The sequence below is a fragment of the Phyllobates terribilis genome, unplaced genomic scaffold (genome assembly GCF_046119375.1).
Source record: "Phyllobates terribilis strain yellow unplaced genomic scaffold, ASM4611937v1 Scaffold_74__1_contigs__length_7073193, whole genome shotgun sequence".
Classification (NCBI taxonomy): Eukaryota; Metazoa; Chordata; class Amphibia; order Anura; family Dendrobatidae; genus Phyllobates; species Phyllobates terribilis.
Genome location: NW_027362834.1, coordinates 2,989,299 through 3,010,374, shown reverse-complemented (window position 1 = coordinate 3,010,374; position 21,076 = coordinate 2,989,299). Strand labels below are relative to the sequence as shown.

Below are 21,076 nucleotides of genomic sequence, written 5' to 3'. Positions count from 1 at the left end.
GGCATTCTCTTGATGAGCTTCAAGAGATAGTCACTGGAAATGGTTTTCACTTCACAGGTATGCCTTGTCAGGTTTAATAAGTGGGATTTCTTGCCTTATAAATGGGGTTGGGACCATCAGTTGTGTTGTGCAGAAGTCTGGTGGATACACAGCTGATAGTCCTACTGAACAGACTGTTAGAATTTGTATTATGGCAAGAAAAAAGCAGCTAAGTAAAGAAAAACGAGTGGCCATCATTACTTTAAGAAATGAAGGTCAGTCAGTCTGAAAAATTGGGAAAACTTTGAAAGTGTCCCCAAGTGCAGTTGCAAAAACCATCAAGCACTACAAAGAAACTGGCTCACATCAGGACCGCCCCAGGAAAGGAAGACCAAGAGTCACCTCTGCTTCTGAGGATAAGTTTATCCGAGTCACCAGCCTCAGAAATCACAGTTTAACAGCAGCTCAGATTAGAGACCAGGTCAATGCCACACAGAGTTCTAGCAGCAGACACATCTCTTCAACAACTGTTAAGAGGAGACTTTGTACAGCAGGCCTTCATGGTAAAATAGCTGCTAGGAAACCACTGCTAAGGACAGGCAACAAGCAGAAGAGACTTGTTTGGGGTAAAGAACACAAGGAACGGACATTAGACCAGTGGAAATCTGTGCTTTGGTCTGATGAGTCCAAATTTGAGATCTTTGGTTCCAACCACCGTGTCTTTGTGCGACGCAGAAAAGGTGAACGGATGGACTCTACATGCCTGGTTCCCACCGTGAAGCATGGAGGAGGAGGTGTGATGGTGTGGGGGTGCTTTGCTGGTGACACTGTTGGGGATTTATTCAAAATTGAAGGCATGCTGAACCAGCATGGCTACCACAGCATCTTGCAGCAGCATGCTATTCCATCCGCTTTGCGTTTAGTTGGACCATCATTTATTTTTCAACAGGACAATGACCCCAAACACACCTCCAGGCTGTGTAAGGGCTATTTGACCAAGAAGGAGAGTGATGGGGGACTACGCCAGATAACCTGGCCTCCACAGTCACCAGACCTGAACCCAATCGAGATGGTTTGGGGTGAGCTGGACCGCAGAGTGAAGGCAAAAGGGCCAACAAGTGCTAAGCATCTCTGGGAACTCCTTCAAGATTGTTGGAAGACCATTTCCGGTGACTACCTCTTGAAGCTCATCAAGAGAATGCCAAGAGTGTGCAAAGCAATCATTAAAGCAAAAGGTGGCTACTTTGAAGAACCTAGAATATAAGACATATTTTATGTTGTTTCACACTTTTTTGTTAAGTATATAATTCCACATGTGTTAATTCATAGTTTTGATGCCTTCAGTGTGAATGTACAATTTCCATAGTCAAGAAAATACAGAAAAATCTTTAAATGCGGTGTGTCCAAACTTTTGGTCTATACTGTATATGATAGAGAAATGGCCTCCCAATTCCATCTAGCTATGGTGGACTTCATGACCTTAGACCGTTCCTAGCCCCTTGGTAGGATATAAACAACGACTTATCTTTCCTAAAGCTTTTGGTAACTGAATGGTACCTAACCAGACATCTCCTCACTTCTAACGTATGTAACTCTACCTCTTTCTGGTTACTAGGATGTGGACAAAAGGAGGGTAGGAGGACTTTCTGAAGTCTGTGGAAACGAGTAGCTACCTTAGGGAGAGAGAGTGATTTTTAAACCAGATCCTGCCTATCATCCAGAATTTGAGTAAACGGCGAGGCCATAGACAGGGCCTGGATGTCACTAATGCTCCTGGCCGAGGTTAAAGATATTAAAGCGGTCTTAAGAGAGAGGGATTTAACCCCTTAAGCCCCGCGGGTGGTTTGCACGTTAATGACCGGGCCAATTTTTACAATTCTGACCACTGTCACTTTATGAGGTAATTACTCTCGAACGCTTCAACGGATCCCCCTGATTCTGAGATTGTTTTTTCGTGACATATTGTACTTCATGATTGTGGAAAAATTTCTTCGATATCACTTGCGTTTATTTGTGAAAAAAACGGAAATTTGGCGAAAATTTTGAAAATTTTGCAATTTTCAAAATTTGAATTTTTAAGCCCTGAAATCAGAGCGATATGTCACACAAAAGAGTTAATAAATAACATTTCCCACATGTCTACTTTACATCAGCACAATTTTGGAACCAAAATTTTTTTTTGTTAGGGAGCTATAAGGGTTAAAAGTTGACCAGCGATTTCTCATTTTTCCAACAAAATTTACAAAACCATTTTTTTAGGGACCACATCACATTTGAAGTCACTTTGAGAGGTCTTTATGACAGAAAATACCCAAAAGTGACACCATTCTAAAAACTGCACCCCTCAAGGTGCTCAAAACCACATTCAAGAACTTTATTAACCCTTCAGGTGCTTCACAGGAATTTTTTGAATGTGGAAGAAAAAAATGAACATTTAACTTTTTTCACAAAAATGTTAATTTAGACCCAATTTTTTTTATTTTCACAGGGGTAACAAGAAAAAATGGACCCCAAAATTTGTTGTGCAATTTCCCCTGGGCACGCAGATACCCAATATTTGGGGAAAAAATACTGTTTGGGCGCACGGCAGGGCTCGGAAGGGAAGGAGCGCTATTTGACTTTTTGATTGTAAAATTTGCTTGAATAATTAGCGGACGCCATGTTGTGTTTGGAGAGCCCATGTGTGCCCAAACTTTGGAGCTCCCCCACAAGTGACCCCATTTTGGAAACTAGACCCCCCAAGGCACCTTTCTAGATGCATAGTGAGCACTTGGAACCCCCAGGTGCTTCACAAATTGATTCGTAACAATGAAAAAGTGAAAAAAAAAAACACTGTTTCATTTTTATGAATCAATTTGTGAAGCACCTGAGTGTTCCAAGTGCTCACAATGCATCTAGATAGGTGCCTTGGGGGGTCTAGTTTCCAAAATGGGGTCACTTGTGGGGGAGCTCCAATGTTTGGGCACACAGCGGCTCTCCAAACGCAACATGGTGTCGCTAACAATTTGAGCCGATTTTCCGTTAAATTTGTTAGAGGACACCATGTTGCATTTAGAGAGTCCCTGTGTGCCCAAACATTGGAGCTCCCCCACAAGTGACCCCATTTTGGAAACTAGACCCCCCAAGGCACCTTTCTAGATGCATAGTGAGCACTTGGAACCCCCAGGTGCTTCACAAATTGATTCGTAACAATGAAAAAGTGAAAAAAAAAACACTTTTTCATTTGTATGAATCAATTTGTGAAGCACCTGAGGGTTCCAAGTGCTCACTATGCATCTAGATAGGTGCCTTGGGGGGTCTAGTTTCCAAAATGGGGTCACTTGTGGGAGAGCTCCAATGTTTGGGCACACAGGGACTCTCTAAATGCAACATGGTATCCGCTAACAAATTGAATGGAAAATTGGCTCAAATTGTTAGCGGACACCACATTGCGTTTGGAGAGCTTCTCTGTGCCCAAACTTTGGAGCTCCCCCACAAGTGACCCCATTTTGGAAACTAGACCCCCCAAGGCACCTTTCTAGATGCATAGTGAGCACTTGGAACCCCCAGGTGCTTCACAAATTGATTCGTAATAATGAAAAAGTGAAAAAAAAAACACTTTTTCATTTTTACGAATCAATTTGTGAAGCACCTAGGGGTTCCAAGTGCTCACTATGCATCTAGATAGGTGCCTTGGGGGGTCTAGTTTCCAAAATGGGGTCACTTGTGGGGGAGCTCCAATGTTTGGGCACACAGGGACTCTCTAAATGCAACATGGTATCCGCTAACAAATTGAATGGAAAATCGGCTCAAATTGTTAGCGGACGCCACATTGCGTTTGGAGAGCCCCTCTGTGCCCAAACTTTGGAGCTCCCCCACAAGTGACCCCATTTTGGAAACTAGACCCCCCAAGGCACCTTTCTAGATGCATAGTGAGCACTTGGAACCCCCAGGTGCTTCACAAATTGATTCGTAATAATGAAAAAGTGAAAAAAAAAACACTTTTTCATTTTTACGAATCAATTTGTGAAGCACCTAGGGGTTCCAAGTGCTCACTATGCATCTAGATAGGTGCCTTGGGGGGTCTAGTTTCCAAAATGGGGTCACTTGTGGGGGAGCTCCAATGTTTGGGCACACAGGGACTCTCTAAATGCAACATGGTATCCGCTAACAAATTGAATGGAAAATCGGCTCAAATTGTTAGAGGACGCCACATTGCGTTTGGAGAGCCCCTCTGTGCCCAAACTTTGGAGCTCCCCCACAAGTGACCCCATTTTGGAAACTAGACCCCCCAAGGCACCTTTCTAGATGCATAGTGAGCACTTGGAACCCCCAGGTGCTTCACAAATTGATTCGTAATAATGAAAAAGTGAAAAAAAAAACACTTTTTCATTTTTACGAATTAATTTGTGAAGCACCTAGGGGTTCCAAGTGCTCACTATGCATCTAGATAGGTGCCTTGGGGGGTCTAGTTTCCAAAATGGGGTCACTTGTGGAGGAGCTCCAATGTTTGGGCACACAGGGACTCTCCAAATGCAACATGATATCCGCTAACAATTTGAGCCGACAATTTGTTAGCGGATATCATGTTGCATTTGGAGAGTCCCTGTGTGCCCAAACATTGGAGCTCCCCCACAAGTGACCCCATTTTGGAAACTAGACCCCCCAAGGCACCTATCTAGATTCATAGTGAGCACTTGGAACCCCAGGTGCTTCACAAATTGATTCATAAAAATGAAAAAGTGTTTTTTTTTTCACTTTTTCATTTTTACGAATCAATTTGTGAAGCACCTGGGGGTTCCAAGTGCTCACTATGCATCTAGAAAGGTGCCTTGGGGGGTCTAGTTTCCAAAATGGGGTCACTTGTGGGGGAGCTCCAAAGTTTGGGCACAGAGGGGCTCTCCAAACGCAATGTGGTGTCCGCTAACAATTTGAGCCGATTTTCCATTCAATTTGTTAGCGGATACCATGTTGCATTTAGAGAGTCCCTGTGTGCCCAAACATTGGAGCCCCCCACAAGTGACCCCATTTTGGAAACTAGACCCCCCAAGGCACCTATCTAGATTCATAGTGAGCACTTGGAACCCCAGGTGCTTCACAAATTGATTCATAAAAATGAAAAAGTGTTTTTTTTTTCACTTTTTCATTTTTACGAATCAATTTGTGAAGCACCTGGGGGTTCTAAGTGCTCACTATGCATCTAGATAGGTGCCTTGGGGGGTCTAGTTTCCAAAATGGGGTCACTTGTGGGGGAGCTCCAATGTTTGGACACACAGGGGCTCTCCAAACGCAACATGGCGTCCGCTAACAATTTGAGCCGATTTTCCATTCAATTTGTTAGCGGACACCATGTCGCGTTTGGAGAGCCCGTGATGTGCCTAAACAGTGGAGCTCCCCCACAAGTGTCCCCATTTTGGAAACTATACCCCTCAAAGATTTTATTAAGGTGTATAGTGAACATTTTGAACCCAGAGGTACGGCACATTATTTGTTTACATTAGGTCATCATATTGAATAAGTTTTCATTATTCTTGAGCGCAAGTGCTCGCTACTTGAGTTTGCATCGGGTACTCAGGTATGCACCATGTACAGCGTGTGCTCGAGTGACATGCTCGATTCCCTGCTCCGCATGTTTCACGGTTATTAGACACCCAAAAAAAAACATGCGGGGATCGCTCGTGCATGGCAGGCAATCCCCGTAAAGTTTTTTGGCCGCGAAGCATATGGGGCAGAGACTCGAGCATGTCACTCAAATACCCACGATACTAAATGCATACCAGAGCACCCGATGCAAACTCAAGTAGCGAGCACTTGCTCTCAACACTAGTCGCCATATCGTCATCTTTTTTTCTTACTTTTGAAAAAAATCCCAACCCCAGCCCTAACCCTAGCACAACCCTAGCCCCAGCACAACCCTAGCCCCAGCACAACCCTAGCCCCAGCACAACCCTAGCCCCAGCACAACCCTAGCCCCAGCACAACCCTAGCCCCAAACCCAGCCCTAACCCTAGCCCAATCCTAACTCAAGAGTTTATTTTTGACGCCGTTCCTTGTGCGGTATAAGTGATTAGACGACTTTATTCTTCGGGTCGGTGTGATTACAGCAATGCCAGAATCATATGGGGTTTTTATGACTGACAGCTGTCACACACTAAAAGACGCATTTTTTGTAAAATCTAGTTTTTGCATCGCCATATTTTGAGAGCTATAATTTTTCCAGATTTTGGCAGACAGTCATGTGACGGCTCGTTTTTTGCGGGATGACTTGACGTTGTTATTGGTGCCATTTTCAGGCACGTGACATTTTTTGATCGCTTTCTATTCCGATTTTTGGGAGGCAGAATAAACAAAAACCAACAATTCAGGAATTGTTTTTTTTTTTTTTTTTTATTCTGTTCCGCGTGTGGTAAAATTGATGAGGCAGCTTTACTCTTCGGGTCAGTACGTTTACAGCGGTACCACATTTGTATCATTTTTCTATGTTTTGGCGCTTATACACAATAAAAGCTATTTTATAGAAAAAAATATTTTTTAGTATCGCTTTATTCTGAGAGCTATAACTTTTTTATTTTTCGGCTGATGGAGCTATATGGCGGCTTGTTTTTTGCGGGACGAGATGACGTTTTCAGCGGTATCATTTTTATTTATATGCGTCTTTTTGATCGCGTGTTATTCCACTTTTTGTTTGGCGGTATGGTGATAAAGCATTGTTTTTTGCTTGTTTTTTTTTTTTTTTTTTTTACCGTGTTCACTGAAGGGGTTAACTAGTGGGACAGTTTTATAGGTCAGGTTGTTCCGGACGCGGCGATACCAAATATGTGTACTTTTATTGTTTTTTTTTAATTTTTTTTATAATAATATTTATTGATGGGTACATTATATTTTTATTTTTGGTGTATTATTTTTTTTATTTTTTTATAATATTTTTGCACTTTTTTTTTTTTTTTTTTTTTCCACTTTCACACAGTTTATACACTTTATTACTTTGTCCCACTCTGGGACTTTCACTTTTTTTTTTCTGATCGCCTGCATGGCACAGGAATGGAGCACCATCCCTATGCCATGAAGGCTGTCAGAAGTGCACAGTGTGAAGATTGCTTGGAGATGCACTGCGCATGTCCAAGCAATCTTCCTGCTCTCTGGTGACCCGGATGTTGTCATGACGACATCGGGTCGTCATGGCAACACCCGGGAAGCCTTTGCAGACTGCGCTGGAAGCCGGAAGAGGAGGTGAGTATCGCCGATCACCTCCCCTTGCCCCCGCAATGCCGCGATCGACTTCGATCGACTTCGATCGCAGCATCGCGGGGGTTAATGTGCTGGGAGCGGTGCGTGACCGCTCCCTGCACATAGTACCGGGTGTCAGCTGTGACAATCAGCTGACACCCGGCGGCGATCGCGCCCGCACAGCCTGTGTGCGGGCGCGATCGCGATGACGTACTAATACGGGTCTGGCTCTTAAGTCCCAGGGCACAGACGCGTATTAGTACGTCAGATGTTATTAAGGGGTTAAACTCACCTGAGCTAACAGGTATGTGCGCTGGTTACTCTGCTGCGCTTAAAATTTCTTTTTTGGTTTGCTACAATGCCTTTTCTGAAACGTTGTCTCCTTCTGCTGGAACACTGACTTCTTTCATTTAATGCCTGCAGACTATAAAAGAGAACCCAACCCAAAAAGTTTGGTTGATTAGTCTGTGGCATTCTGTTAAACTGTTGCTTATGGTGGTCTCTGTGAGCTTCTCAGCGACATTCAGCCAGCCAGGTATCCTGCCTGCAGTAGATGGAATGTGGCAATGGAACGCTGGCTGCGCATGTCATAATAGGCTCTGAGCCTTTATATACCTGTGCACAGCAGCAGCCACCTTCAGTCTGCTGCTGGACAGCCAGCAGCAGCAGCAGCAGGAGAGGTATGTAATCAGGAGCCCTCCTGCTAAGGGTAGACAGCTGCTCGTTCCACCCCACCCCCCGCCTTAATTGGTTCTCCTCCCTTCCAACGGTGTTGAGGCGGGTGGGAACAGCAGGGGGTGAAGGTGCTGTGTTTAAAGAGGTGGAGTTATGCAGATCTAAAACGCGTGGATTGCAGCAGCAGCAAGCCGAAAAGTGCAGGCATGTAAGGGATCTAGAGGTTGACAACATGTCTTCTTAACGGGAGTCCAGGAGCTCATCTCCACAAATGGACTTTTCAGGATCCTTGGGTGGCTCCTGTTATGTTCTGCTACCAAAGCTAAGGAAAGAGAGTAGATCTGTCCCTACTATAAGACTCAGCTGAATCCCTACGATGTAACAGGGAACCTGATCCTGCGATCAGACCTGCTAAAGTCCTAATCTAGTCTGTACGGAGACCTATAGATTTGGGGAGGGAATCCCTACAAGTACTAAGGACTGGGAGGAATATGGGACACCTCCTAACAGAAATAGTAGCAGACAGACGAACAAACAAAATAGATAGAACATAGAGGTCCGTAGACCAAGCAAACTAACAGAGTTAGATACAGAGCACAGGCTAGCTAGAAAGTAGATATACAATGAAGTCCAGCAAAGCCAGAAGGGCGGAGCAGGATTAAATAGGCCAACAAGGTCATGTGACCAGCAAAGGAAAAAAAACCTAACAGCAAGGTTCTAACAGTACCCCCCCTTCTAAGAGGATCCTCCGGATCCCCTAGGACCAGGCTTATCAGGAAATCTCCTGTGAAACGCTCTGATAAGTCTGGACGCGGAAACATCATCCGACCTCACCCAAGAGTTATCCTCGGGTCCGAAACCTTTCCAGGCCACAAGATACTGCAAACTACCTCTATACCGTCTAGAGTCAAGGATGCGAGAAATTTCATATTCCCCGTCCTCCACCACCGGAGGAACAGAGGCAGAGGCGTCACCATCCGACACAACAGCTTTTTTTAACAGAGAGACATGAAAGACCGGATTAATTCTCCAGGAGGTAGGAACCTCCAACCTAACAGCAGATTGGTTGACAACCTGAAGCACCTTAAAGGGCCCTACAAACTTGGGACCCAATTTCTTAGAAGGAATCCTCAACCGCAGATTCCTAGAGGACAACCAAACCATGTCACCAACAGCGAACAAAACCTCCTGTCGTTTCCTATCAAAGTAGTCTTTAGATTTTCTGTTGGCCTCCTGAAGATTACCACGCACATCCGTCCAAACTCTTTCCAAATCACCGGAAAAATTCTCCTCCTCAGGCACGGCAGATCCCAACTTGGAGAACGACCCAAACGACGGATGTCTCCCAGAACAACAAAAAAAAGGCGAACAACCAGCAGAAGAAGATGTATGATTGTTCAGAGCAAATTCGGCAAGTGGCAGAAACTCAGACCACCCCTCTTGATTGTCTGTCACAAAACAACGCAAGAACTGCTCAACATCCTGGTTTTTCCTTTCTGTCTGGCCATTAGATTCAGGATGATATCCGGACGAAAACGACAAATGAATTCCCAACCTGTCACAAAAGGCACGCCAAAAACGAGCCACGAACTGAGGACCCCTATCAGAAACAATGTCAGTAGGAACGCCATGAAGTCTGACAATTTCCTTGACAAAGGCCTTAGCGAGAGTTTTAGCGCAGGGCAGTTTGACGAAGGGAACCAAGTGACACATCTTGCTAAAACGGTCCACGACCACCCAGATGACAGTAAAACCCTCAGAGGGGGGAAGGTCAGTTATAAAGTCCATAGCCAAATGTGTCCAAGGAGCACTGGGGACCTCCAAAGGACAAAGCAACCCCGCAGCAGGAGTATGTGAGGACTTAGATCTAGCACATATAGTACATTGGCGCACCCACTTAATGACTTCCTTCTGCCATCCAGGCCACCAAAAACTGCGACCCACCAGTCTCTTGGTCTCAGAGATTCCGGGATGACCTGCCAACCGAGATTCGTGACACTCAACAAACAAATTTCTCCTAAAGGTCCCAGGCACAAACAACCTCCCATGAGGAGTGTTAGATGGGGCATTCTCCTGAGCTTTAAGAATCTCATCTTCCAAAACGGAGTCTAAAGCAGCTATCACAACACCTTCTTGTAAAATGTTTTCCTCTTTCTCAGCACCGACTATGGGAGAAAAACTGCGAGACAAGGCATCCGCCTTAACATTCTTAGTACCAGGGATGTAAGTAACGGAGAAATTAAACCGCGAGAAAAACAGTGCCCACCTAGCCTGACGGGCATTCAGGCGCTTGGCAGCGTCAAGATATATCAGATTTTTATGATCCGTAAGAACCTGAACGGGAAATTCCGCACCTTCCAAGAAGTGGCGCCAGTGTTCAAATGCGAGTTTAATAGCCAATAATTCCCGATTACCAATATCGTAATTCAATTCAGTCTCCGAAAATTTTTTTGAAAAAAATGCACAGGGATGTAATCCATCCCCGTTATCCTGAGACAATACTGCGCCAACCCCCACAGAGGAAGCATCAACCTCAACCAAAAACGGCCTAGTAACATCAGGCTGCATAAGGATGGGAGCAGAGGTGAACCTCTCCTTGAGATACACAAAAGCTTCAATGGCCTCAGAAGACCACTGAACCGCATCAGCACCTTTCCTGGTGAGATCAGTCAGAGGTTTGACAATACTAGAAAAATTTTTTATGAATTTTCTATAGTAATTGGCGAAACCCAAAAACCTCTGTATCGATTTCAAACCAATAGGCCTAGGCCATTCCTGCACAGCCTGAACCTTAACCGGATCCATCTCAAAACCTTTGCTGGAGATAATGTAGCCCAAAAAACTAATTCTCTGTACAGCGAACTCACATTTCTCCAGCTTAGCAAAAAGCGAATTGTCCATTAATAACTGTAATACCTCACGCACGCTCCGCCAATGAGACTCCAGATCTGGCGAATAAATCAAAATGTCATCCAAATACACAACCACATTTTTACCGATCAAAGGTCTAAGGATGTCATTAATCAGATTCTGAAAAAATGCAGGAGCATTAGTAAGACCAAAAGGCATAACCAGATTCTCAAAATGACCCACAGGAGTGTTAAAAGCAGTCTTCCATTCATCACCCTCCTTCATGCGCAACAGATTGTATGCCCCCTTAAGGTCAATTTTAGAGAACCACTTGGCCCCCAATAACTGGTTAAACAGATCAGGAATCAATGGCAGTGGGTAAGGATTGCGTACCGTAATTTTGTTAATCTCACGAAAATCCAGACAAGGACGTAAACCGCCGTCCTTTTTTTTTACAAAAAAAAATCCAACCGCCACAGGAGACTTAGAGGGCCTAATGTGACCGGCGGCCAAACTTGTCTGTATGTATTCCTCCAAAGCCTTCCTCTCAGGAATAGTAAGGTTAAATAAACGACTTTTAGGAAGAGTCGCTCCAGGGACAAATTCAATAGAACAATCATAGTCTCTATGGGGAGGCAAAACCTGCGATTCTTTCTCAGAAAAAACTCTCCAAAAATCCTGAATAGGAACAGGCAATTCTCCCCTATCCAAAGCTGCAATACGCCCGTTACAACACTTGTCATAACATTTATGGCTCCAGGATTTAATTTCACTGGTAGACCAATCCAGTACAGGATTGTGAAATTTTAACCAGGGCAAACCCAATATTACTGGAGAAGGCAAGTTATTCAAAACTACCAAATCCAATTTCTCATGGTGAACACCATTAATAGTGAGAGGAAATTCACAGACCTTGAGAGTAATATCTTTCAAAGGGGAGCCATCCACAGAAACCACAGCAATGGGGAATGATAAAGGTTCAGGTTTTAAATTGAGTTTTTCCACGAATCCCCCATCAATAACATTCAGTGTAGACCCGCAATCAACAAACACCCGAAATTCCATTAATTTTTCCTGAGCAATCGTGGAAGCAGCTAAAAATATACCCTTGGAATTTAAACAGGCAATACGGGCGTGACTGACCATTTTTTTTTCTTTCTTCATACGAAGCTCACAGCCTTTAATCAAATGACCAGATTTCCCGCAATAGAAACACAAGCCTTCTGAAAAACGACGGTGTTTTTCTTGAGAGCGAGGTGCCACCGATCCAATCTCCATCGGTTCACCACTGTTAGTACACACATTATCATAACCAGAAACTGACATAGCAGAGGATTTGCTCTCATTAACCCTAGCACGCAGTCTTCTATCCACCCGTATAGCTAATTGCATAGCCTGTTGCAAATCCTCAGGTGTAGGATAAGCAATTAGCAGGTCTTTAACCTTTTCACTGAGCCCAGCAAGAAATAGACTTTTCAGAGCAGAATCGTTCCACCCTGTTTGAGTGGACCAACGACGAAAATGTGTACAATATTTTTCCATATTACCTGATCCTTGTTTTAAACGTCTCAACTCAGTCTCAGCTGATGCCACACGGTCAGGATCATCATATAATAGTCCTAAAGCAGAAAAAAAACTATCCACTGATCTGAAGCATGTATCACTAGGTTGCAAAGAAAAGGCCCACTCCTGAGGCTCTTTGCGCAAAAGTGACATAATGAACCCTACGCGCTGGGATTCATCCCCAGAGGACTTGGGTCTCAAACGAAAATACAATAAGCAAGCATTTTTAAATGAAAAAAATTCTCGATGTTCACCAAAAAATAAATCCGGCAAACATACCTTAGGCTCCAAGAAATATGCTCCAGGACAGTTACTCACGTGCTGACGGAGCTCGGCCACTTCCAGAGAGAGTCCCTGCAGGTGTTTAGCCAAATCCTGAACCGACACCATGATGGAACAAAAAAAAAAAAATCTTTCCTTAGAGAATTTACAGGCTGGACTTACTGTTATGTTCTGCTACCAAAGCTAAGGAAAGAGAGGAGATCTGTCCCTACTATAAGACTCAGCTGAATCCCTACGATGTAACAGGGAACCTGATCCTGCGATCAGACCTGCTAAAGTCCTAATCTAGTCTGTACGGAGACCTATAGATTTGGGGAGGGAATCCCTACAAGTACTAAGGACTGGGAGGAATATGGGACACCTCCTAACAGAAATAGTAGCAGACAGACGAACAAACAAAATAGATAGAACATAGAGGTCCGTAGACCAAGCAAACTAACAGAGTTAGATACAGAGCACAGGCTAGCTAGAAAGTAGATATACAATGAAGTCCAGCAAAGCCAGAAGGGCGGAGCAGGATTAAATAGGCCAACAAGGTCATGTGACCAGCAAAGGAAAAAAAACCTAACAGCAAGGTTCTAACAGCTCCGTAGTTTGAAACCAATTCTGGTTATCGCTTCTCGGCCTTTTGGCTAAGATCAAGTGTAGTATCTGTTCTTATCAGTTTAATATCTGATACGTCCCCTATCTGGGGACCATATATTAAATGGATTTTTAGAACAGGGAGATGGAAAAAGAGCTTGCTCTGTCCACTCCACGCATTGACCTGGTATTGCAGTATCTCCAGGACCGGTGCACCCCTTCTTTAATGCAGTTTCTAAAATCAGAAAGAATTGAATTCAATGTTTTTTGTTCATTTTGCTTGTTTGTCGGATTTTGGGATGGACTCTTTGGCTTTGCTTTTCTTCTCCTCATTGGATTTTTCATGTTCAAAGTTGCAGAAGCCAGATTACAAGCTCATTTTGGTTCAACTTCAGCAACTGTGCATTGCATTGCCATGTAATGTGATGCAATGCTATCTTTCTAGCTCTCCCTTTTTACTTCCTTTTGGATAAACAGACATATTAGGCAAGCATTTTGGAGCTTTCACCTAAATAACTACAGGTGGTGAGATAAGCTGCACAATATAATTGACCTTTCAGTATATTGTTGCACAAACACCATCTATTTAGCAAATGCCCTTGTTATCAACAGCAGCCTTTTAAACTCACCTGAGCTAACAGGTATGTGCGCTGGTTACTCTGCTGCGCTTAAAATTTCTTTTTTGGTTTGCTACAATGCCTTTTCTGAAACGTTGTCTCCTTCTGCTGGAACACTGACTTCTTTCATTTAATGCCTGCAGACTATAAAAGAGAACCCAACCCAAAAAGTTTGGTTGATTAGTCTGTGGCATTCTGTTAAACTGTTGCTTATGGCGGTCTCTGTGAGCTTCTCAGCGACATTCAGCCAGCCAGGTATCCTGCCTGCAGTAGATGGAATGTGGCAATGGAACGCTGGCTGCGCGTGTCATAATAGGCTCTGAGCCTTTATATACCTGTGCACAGCAGCAGCCACCTTCAGTCTGCTGCTGGACAGCCAGCAGCAGCAGCAGCAGGAGAGGTATGTAATCAGGAGCCCTCCTGCTAAGGGTAGACAGCTGCTCGTTCCACCCCACCCCCCACCTTAATTGGTTCTCCTCCCTTCCAACGGTGTTGAGGCGGGTGGGAACAGCAGGGGGTGAAGGTGCTGTGTTTAAAGAGGTGGAGTTATGCAGATCTAAAACGCGTGGATTGCAGCAGCAGCAAGCCGAAAAGTGCAGGCATGTAAGGGATCTAGAGGTTGACAACATGTCTTCTTAACGGGAGTCCAGGAGCTCATCTCCACAAATGGACTTTTCAGGATCCTTGGGTGGCTCCGTAGTTTGAAACCAATTCTGGTTATCGCTTCTCGGCCTTTTGGCTAAGATCAAGTGTAGTATCTGTTCTTATCAGTTTAATATCTGATACGTCCCCTATCTGGGGACCATATATTAAATGGATTTTTAGAACAGGGAGATGGAAAAAGAGCTTGCTCTTTCCACTCCACGCATTGACCTGGTATTGCAGTATCTCCAGGACCGGTGCACCCCTTCTTTAATGCAGTTTCTAAAATCAGAAAGAATTGAATTCAATGTTTTTTGTTCATTTTGCTTGTTTGTCGGATTTTGGGATGGACTCTTTGGCTTTGCTTTTCTTCTCCTCATTGGATTTTTCATGTTCAAAGTTGCAGAAGCCAGATTACAAGCTCATTTTGGTTCAACTTCAGCAACTGTGCATTGCATTGCCATGTAATGTGATGCAATGCTATCTTTCTAGCTCTCCCTTTTTACTTCCTTTTGGATAAACAGACATATTAGGCAAGCATTTTGGAGCTTTCACCTAAATAACTACAGGTGGTGAGATAAGCTGCACAATATAATTGACCTTTCAGTATATTGTTGCACACACACCATCTATTTAGCAAATGCCCTTGTTATCAACAGCAGCCTTTTAAACTCACCTGAGCTAACAGGTATGTGCGCTGGTTACTCTGCTGCGCTTAAAATTTCTTTTTTGGTTTGCTACAATGCCTTTTCTGAAACGTTGTCTCCTTCTGCTGGAACACTGACTTCTTTCATTTAATGCCTGCAGACTATAAAAGAGAACCCAACCCAAAAAGTTTGGTTGATTAGTCTGTGGCATTCTGTTAAACTGTTGCTTATGGCGGTCTCTGTGAGCTTCTCAGCGACATTCAGCCAGCCAGGTATCCTGCCTGCAGTAGATGGAATGTGGCAATGGAACGCTGGCTGCGCGTGTCATAATAGGCTCTGAGCCTTTATATACCTGTGCACAGCAGCAGCCACCTTCAGTCTGCTGCTGGACAGCCAGCAGCAGCAGCAGCAGGAGAGGTATGTAATCAGGAGCCCTCCTGCTAAGGGTAGACAGCTGCTCGTTCCACCCCACCCCCCGCCTTAATTGGTTCTCCTCCCTTCCAACGGTGTTGAGGCGGGTGGGAACAGCAGGGGGTGAAGGTGCTGTGTTTAAAGAGGTGGAGTTATGCAGATCTAAAACGCGTGGATTGCAGCAGCAGCAAGCCGAAAAGTGCAGGCATGTAAGGGATCTAGAGGTTGACAACATGTCTTCTTAACGGGAGTCCAGGAGCTCATCTCCACAAATGGACTTTTCAGGATCCTTGGGTGGCTCCGTAGTTTGAAACCAATTCTGGTTATCGCTTCTCGGCCTTTTGGCTAAGATCAAGTGTAGTATCTGTTCTTATCAGTTTAATATCTGATACGTCCCCTATCTGGGGACCATATATTAAATGGATTTTTAGAACAGGGAGATGGAAAAAGAGCTTGCTCTGTCCACTCCACGCATTGACCTGGTATTGCAGTATCTCCAGGACCGGTGCACCCCTTCTTTAATGCAGTTTCTAAAATCAGAAAGAATTGAATTCAATGTTTTTTGTTCATTTTGCTTGTTTGTCGGATTTTGGGATGGACTCTTTGGCTTTGCTTTTCTTCTCCTCATTGGATTTTTCATGTTCAAAGTTGCAGAAGCCAGATTACAAGCTCATTTTGGTTCAACTTCAGCAACTGTGCATTGCATTGCCATGTAATGTGATGCAATGCTATCTTTCTAGCTCTCCCTTTTTACTTCCTTTTGGATAAACAGACATATTAGGCAAGCATTTTGGAGCTTTCACCTAAATAACTACAGGTGGTGAGATAAGCTGCACAATATAATTGACCTTTCAGTATATTGTTGCACACACACCATCTATTTAGCAAATGCCCTTGTTATCAACAGCAGCCTTTTAAACTCACCTGAGCTAACAGGTATGTGCGCTGGTTACTCTGCTGCGCTTAAAATTTCTTTTTTGGTTTGCTACAATGCCTTTTCTGAAACGTTGTCTCCTTCTGCTGGAACACTGACTTCTTTCATTTAATGCCTGCAGACTATAAAAGAGAACCCAACCCAAAAAGTTTGGTTGATTAGTCTGTGGCATTCTGTTAAACTGTTGCTTATGGCGGTCTCTGTGAGCTTCTCAGCGACATTCAGCCAGCCAGGTATCCTGCCTGCAGTAGATGGAATGTGGCAATGGAACGCTGGCTGCGCGTGTCATAATAGGCTCGGAGCCTTTATATACCTGTGCACAGCAGCAGCCACCTTCAGTCTGCTGCTGGACAGCCAGCAGCAGCAGCAGCAGGAGAGGTATGTAATCAGGAGCCCTCCTGCTAAGGGTAGACAGCTGCTCGTTCCACCCCACCCCCCGCCTTAATTGGTTCTCCTCCCTTCCAACGGTGTTGAGGCGGGTGGGAACAGCAGGGGGTGAAGGTGCTGTGTTTAAAGAGGTGGAGTTATGCAGATCTAAAACGCGTGGATTGCAGCAGCAGCAAGCCGAAAAGTGCAGGCATGTAAGGGATCTAGAGGTTGACAACATGTCTTCTTAACGGGAGTCCAGGAGCTCATCTCCACAAATGGACTTTTCAGGATCCTTGGGTGGCTCCGTAGTTTGAAACCAATTCTGGTTATCGCTTCTCGGCCTTTTGGCTAAGATCAAGTGTAGTATCTGTTCTTATCAGTTTAATATCTGATACGTCCCCTATCTGGGGACCATATATTAAATGGATTTTTAGAACAGGGAGATGGAAAAAGAGCTTGCTCTGTCCACTCCACGCATTGACCTGGTATTGCAGTATCTCCAGGACCGGTGCACCCCTTCTTTAATGCAGTTTCTAAAATCAGAAAGAATTGAATTCAATGTTTTTTGTTCATTTTGCTTGTTTGTCGGATTTTGGGATGGACTCTTTGGCTTTGCTTTTCTTCTCCTCATTGGATTTTTCATGTTCAAAGTTGCAGAAGCCAGATTACAAGCTCATTTTGGTTCAACTTCAGCAACTGTGCATTGCATTGCCATGTAATGTGATGCAATGCTATCTTTCTAGCTCTCCCTTTTTACTTCCTTTTGGATAAACAGACATATTAGGCAAGCATTTTGGAGCTTTCACCTAAATAACTACAGGTGGTGAGATAAGCTGCACAATATAATTGACCTTTCAGTATATTGTTGCACACACACCATCTATTTAGCAAATGCCCTTGTTATCAACAGCAGCCTTTTAAACTCACCTGAGCTAACAGGTATGTGCGCTGGTTACTCTGCTGCGCTTAAAATTTCTTTTTTGGTTTGCTACAATGCCTTTTCTGAAACGTTGTCTCCTTCTGCTGGAACACTGACTTCTTTCATTTAATGCCTGCAGACTATAAAAGAGAACCCAACCCAAAAAGTTTGGTTGATTAGTCTGTGGCATTCTGTTAAACTGTTGCTTATGGCGGTCTCTGTGAGCTTCTCAGCGACATTCAGCCAGCCAGGTATCCTGCCTGCAGTAGATGGAATGTGGCAATGGAACGCTGGCTGCGCGTGTCATAATAGGCTCGGAGCCTTTATATACCTGTGCACAGCAGCAGCCACCTTCAGTCTGCTGCTGGACAGCCAGCAGCAGTAGCAGCAGGAGAGGTATGTAATCAGGAGCCCTCCTGCTAAGGGTAGACAGCTGCTCGTTCCACCCCACCCCCCGCCTTAATTGGTTCTCCTCCCTTCCAACGGTGTTGAGGCGGGTGGGAACAGCAGGGGGTGAAGGTGCTGTGTTTAAAGAGGTGGAGTTATGCAGATCTAAAACGCGTGGATTGCAGCAGCAGCAAGCCGAAAAGTGCAGGCATGTAAGGGATCTAGAGGTTGACAACATGTCTTCTTAACGGGAGTCCAGGAGCTCATCTCCACAAATGGACTTTTCAGGATCCTTGGGTGGCTCCGTAGTTTGAAACCAATTCTGGTTATCGCTTCTCGGCCTTTTGGCTAAGATCAAGTGTAGTATCTGTTCTTATCAGTTTAATATCTGATACGTCCCCTATCTGGGGACCATATATTAAATGGATTTTTAGAACAGGGAGATGGAAAAAGAGCTTGCTCTGTCCACTCCACGCATTGACCTGGTATTGCAGTATCTCCAGGACCGGTGCACCCCTTCTTTAATGCAGTTTCTAAAATCAGAAAGAATTGAATTCAATGTTTTTTGTTCATTTTGCTTGTTTGTCGGATTTTGGGATGGACTCTTTGGCTTTGCTTTTCTTCTCCTCATTGGATTTTTCATGTTCAAAGTTGCAGAAGCCAGATTACAAGCTCATTTTGGTTCAACTTCAGCAACTGTGCATTGCATTGCCATTTAATGTGATGCAATGCTATCTTTCTAGCTCTCCCTTTTTACTTCCTTTTGGATAAACAGACATATTAGGCAAGCATTTTGGAGCTTTCACCTAAATAACTACAGGTGGTGAGATAAGCTGCACAATATAATTGACCTTTCAGTATATTGTTGCACACACACCATCTATTTAGCACATGCCCTTGTTATCAACAGCAGCCTTTTAAACTCACCTGAGCTAACAGGTATGTGCGCTGGTTACTCTGCTGCGCTTAAAATTTCTTTTTTGGTTTGCTACAATGCCTTTTCTGAAACGTTGTCTCCTTCTGCTGGAACACTGACTTCTTTCATTTAATGCCTGCAGACTATAAAAGAGAACCCAACCCAAAAAGTTTGGTTGATTAGTCTGTGGCATTCTGTTAAACTGTTGCTTATGGCGGTCTCTGTGAGCTTCTCAGCGACATTCAGCCAGCCAGGTATCCTGCCTGCAGTAGATGGAATGTGGCAATGGAACGCTGGCTGCGCGTGTCATAATAGGCTCTGAGCCTTTATATACCTGTGCACAGCAGCAGCCACCTTCAGTCTGCTGCTGGACAGCCAGCAGCAGCAGCAGCAGGAGAGGTATGTAATCAGGAGCCCTCCTGCTAAGGGTAGACAGCTGCTCGTTCCACCCCACCCCCCGCCTTAATTGGTTCTCCTCCCTTCCAACGGTGTTGAGGCGGGTGGGAACAGCAGGGGGTGAAGGTGCTGTGTTTAAAGAGGTGGAGTTATGCAGATCTAAAACGCGTGGATTGCAGCAGCAGCAAGCCGAAAAGTGCAGGCATGTAAGGGATCTAGAGGTTGACAACATGTCTTCTTAACGGGAGTCCAGGAGCTCATCTCCACAAATGGACTTTTCAGGATCCTTGGGTGGCTCCGTAGTTTGAAACCAATTCTGGTTATCGCTTCTCGGCCTTTTGGCTAAGATCAAGTGTAGTATCTTTTGAAAAGGCAGTTTTGTCCTTGGGCTGCCCTAGTAAATTGATGCATATTACACACTGGTTTGGTGCACTTGTTAGTACGCCAGGTGGCTCATAGAGTTATCTGATGGAAAACATGGCCCTCCATGATTGAAGTCACTAGGCTGGGTAAGTGTGAGGGCTTTGGAGCAATGTGCCCCAGGAGTAGGCGCCCTGGTGGGAGTCCAAGCTTACTGGGACTGGGAACCCCAGAAAGACTTGGCTTCGTAGCACGCCGCACCTTTGCCAATCATACTTTCTGAGCAACCCCCCCTATTCCTGGCCTCCGGGCTAGGAAGGGGAATTTTTATAAACCCGGTCGGAGGTCCGGTCAGCTTTGGGCTGAGAAACCAACACAGGCTCCAGCTCCACTAGGGTGGCAGCCTAGATGGAAGCTGGGAGCACGAAAACGGCTCTTCTCCGGCTTCGGCTAGGGAGAGCATCGGAGATCCCTGACCCTCGCTGTGGCCTTCTGGCTCGGAGGGATGGGGATGGTTTATTGGGGACCCTCTCCTCCGGGAAGGGTCCACATGAATCCTCGCCTCGTGCGCTGTTTTGGTGTGACTTCGGTCACATTTTTCAGTGCCTTGGATGCAGCTTCAATCCAAAAAAAATCTGTTCTTATCAGTTTAATATCTGATACGTCCCCTATCTGGGGACCATATATTAAATGGATTTTTAGAACAGGGAGATGGAAAAAGAGCTTGCTCTGTCCACTCCACGCATTGACCTGGTATTGCAGTATCTCCAGGACCGGTGCACCCCTTCTTTAATGCAGTTTCTAAAATCAGAAAGAATTGAATTCAATGTTTTTTGTTCATTTTGCTTGTTTGTCGGATTTTGGGATGGACTCTTTGGCTTTGCTTTTCTTCTCCTCATTGGATTTTTCATGTTCAAAGTTGCAGAAGCCAGATTACAAGCTCATTTTGGTTCAACTTCAGCAACTGTGCATTGCATTGCCATTTAATGTGATGCAATGCTATCTTTCTAGCTCTCCCTTTTTACTTCCTTTTGGATAAACAGACATATTAGGCAAGCATTTTGGAGCTTTCACCTAAATAACTACAGGTGGTGAGATAAGCTGCACAATATAATTGACCTTTCAGTATATTGTTGCACACACACCATCTATTTAGCACATGCCCTTGTTATCAACAGCAGCCTTTTAAACTCACCTGAGCTAACAGGTATGTGCGCTGGTTACTCTGCTGCGCTTAAAATTTCTTTTTTGGTTTGCTACAATGCCTTTTCTGAAACGTTGTCTCCTTCTGCTGGAACACTGACTTCTTTCATTTAATGCCTGCAGACTATAAAAGAGAAC

General features: G+C 44.5%; 6 non-coding genes and 1 pseudogene across 6 annotated transcripts; all 7 read left to right on the top strand.

Moving 5' to 3' along the window:
• The first annotated feature begins 13,167 nt into the window (after window positions 1–13,167).
• On the top strand, window positions 13,168–13,358 carry LOC141195167 (U2 spliceosomal RNA). Its single transcript, XR_012267771.1, has one exon. It is a non-coding gene; the product is annotated as a U2 spliceosomal RNA (small nuclear RNA).
• A 1,115-nt stretch (window positions 13,359–14,473) lies between these two features.
• LOC141196392 (U2 spliceosomal RNA) lies at window positions 14,474–14,664 on the top strand. The gene has a single exon (XR_012268923.1). It is a non-coding gene; the product is annotated as a U2 spliceosomal RNA (small nuclear RNA).
• A 1,115-nt stretch (window positions 14,665–15,779) lies between these two features.
• LOC141195166 (U2 spliceosomal RNA) lies at window positions 15,780–15,970 on the top strand. The gene has a single exon (XR_012267770.1). It is a non-coding gene; the product is annotated as a U2 spliceosomal RNA (small nuclear RNA).
• A 1,115-nt stretch (window positions 15,971–17,085) lies between these two features.
• Window positions 17,086–17,276, top strand: LOC141195165 (U2 spliceosomal RNA). The gene has a single exon (XR_012267769.1). It is a non-coding gene; the product is annotated as a U2 spliceosomal RNA (small nuclear RNA).
• Window positions 17,277–18,391: 1,115 nt separating this feature from the next.
• Window positions 18,392–18,582, top strand: LOC141195164 (U2 spliceosomal RNA). Its single transcript, XR_012267768.1, has one exon. It is a non-coding gene; the product is annotated as a U2 spliceosomal RNA (small nuclear RNA).
• A 1,115-nt stretch (window positions 18,583–19,697) lies between these two features.
• LOC141196464 (U2 spliceosomal RNA) lies at window positions 19,698–19,813 on the top strand (annotated as a pseudogene).
• A 524-nt stretch (window positions 19,814–20,337) lies between these two features.
• On the top strand, window positions 20,338–20,522 carry LOC141196271 (U2 spliceosomal RNA). Its single transcript, XR_012268832.1, has one exon. It is a non-coding gene; the product is annotated as a U2 spliceosomal RNA (small nuclear RNA).
• The last annotated feature ends 554 nt before the right edge of the window (window positions 20,523–21,076 follow it).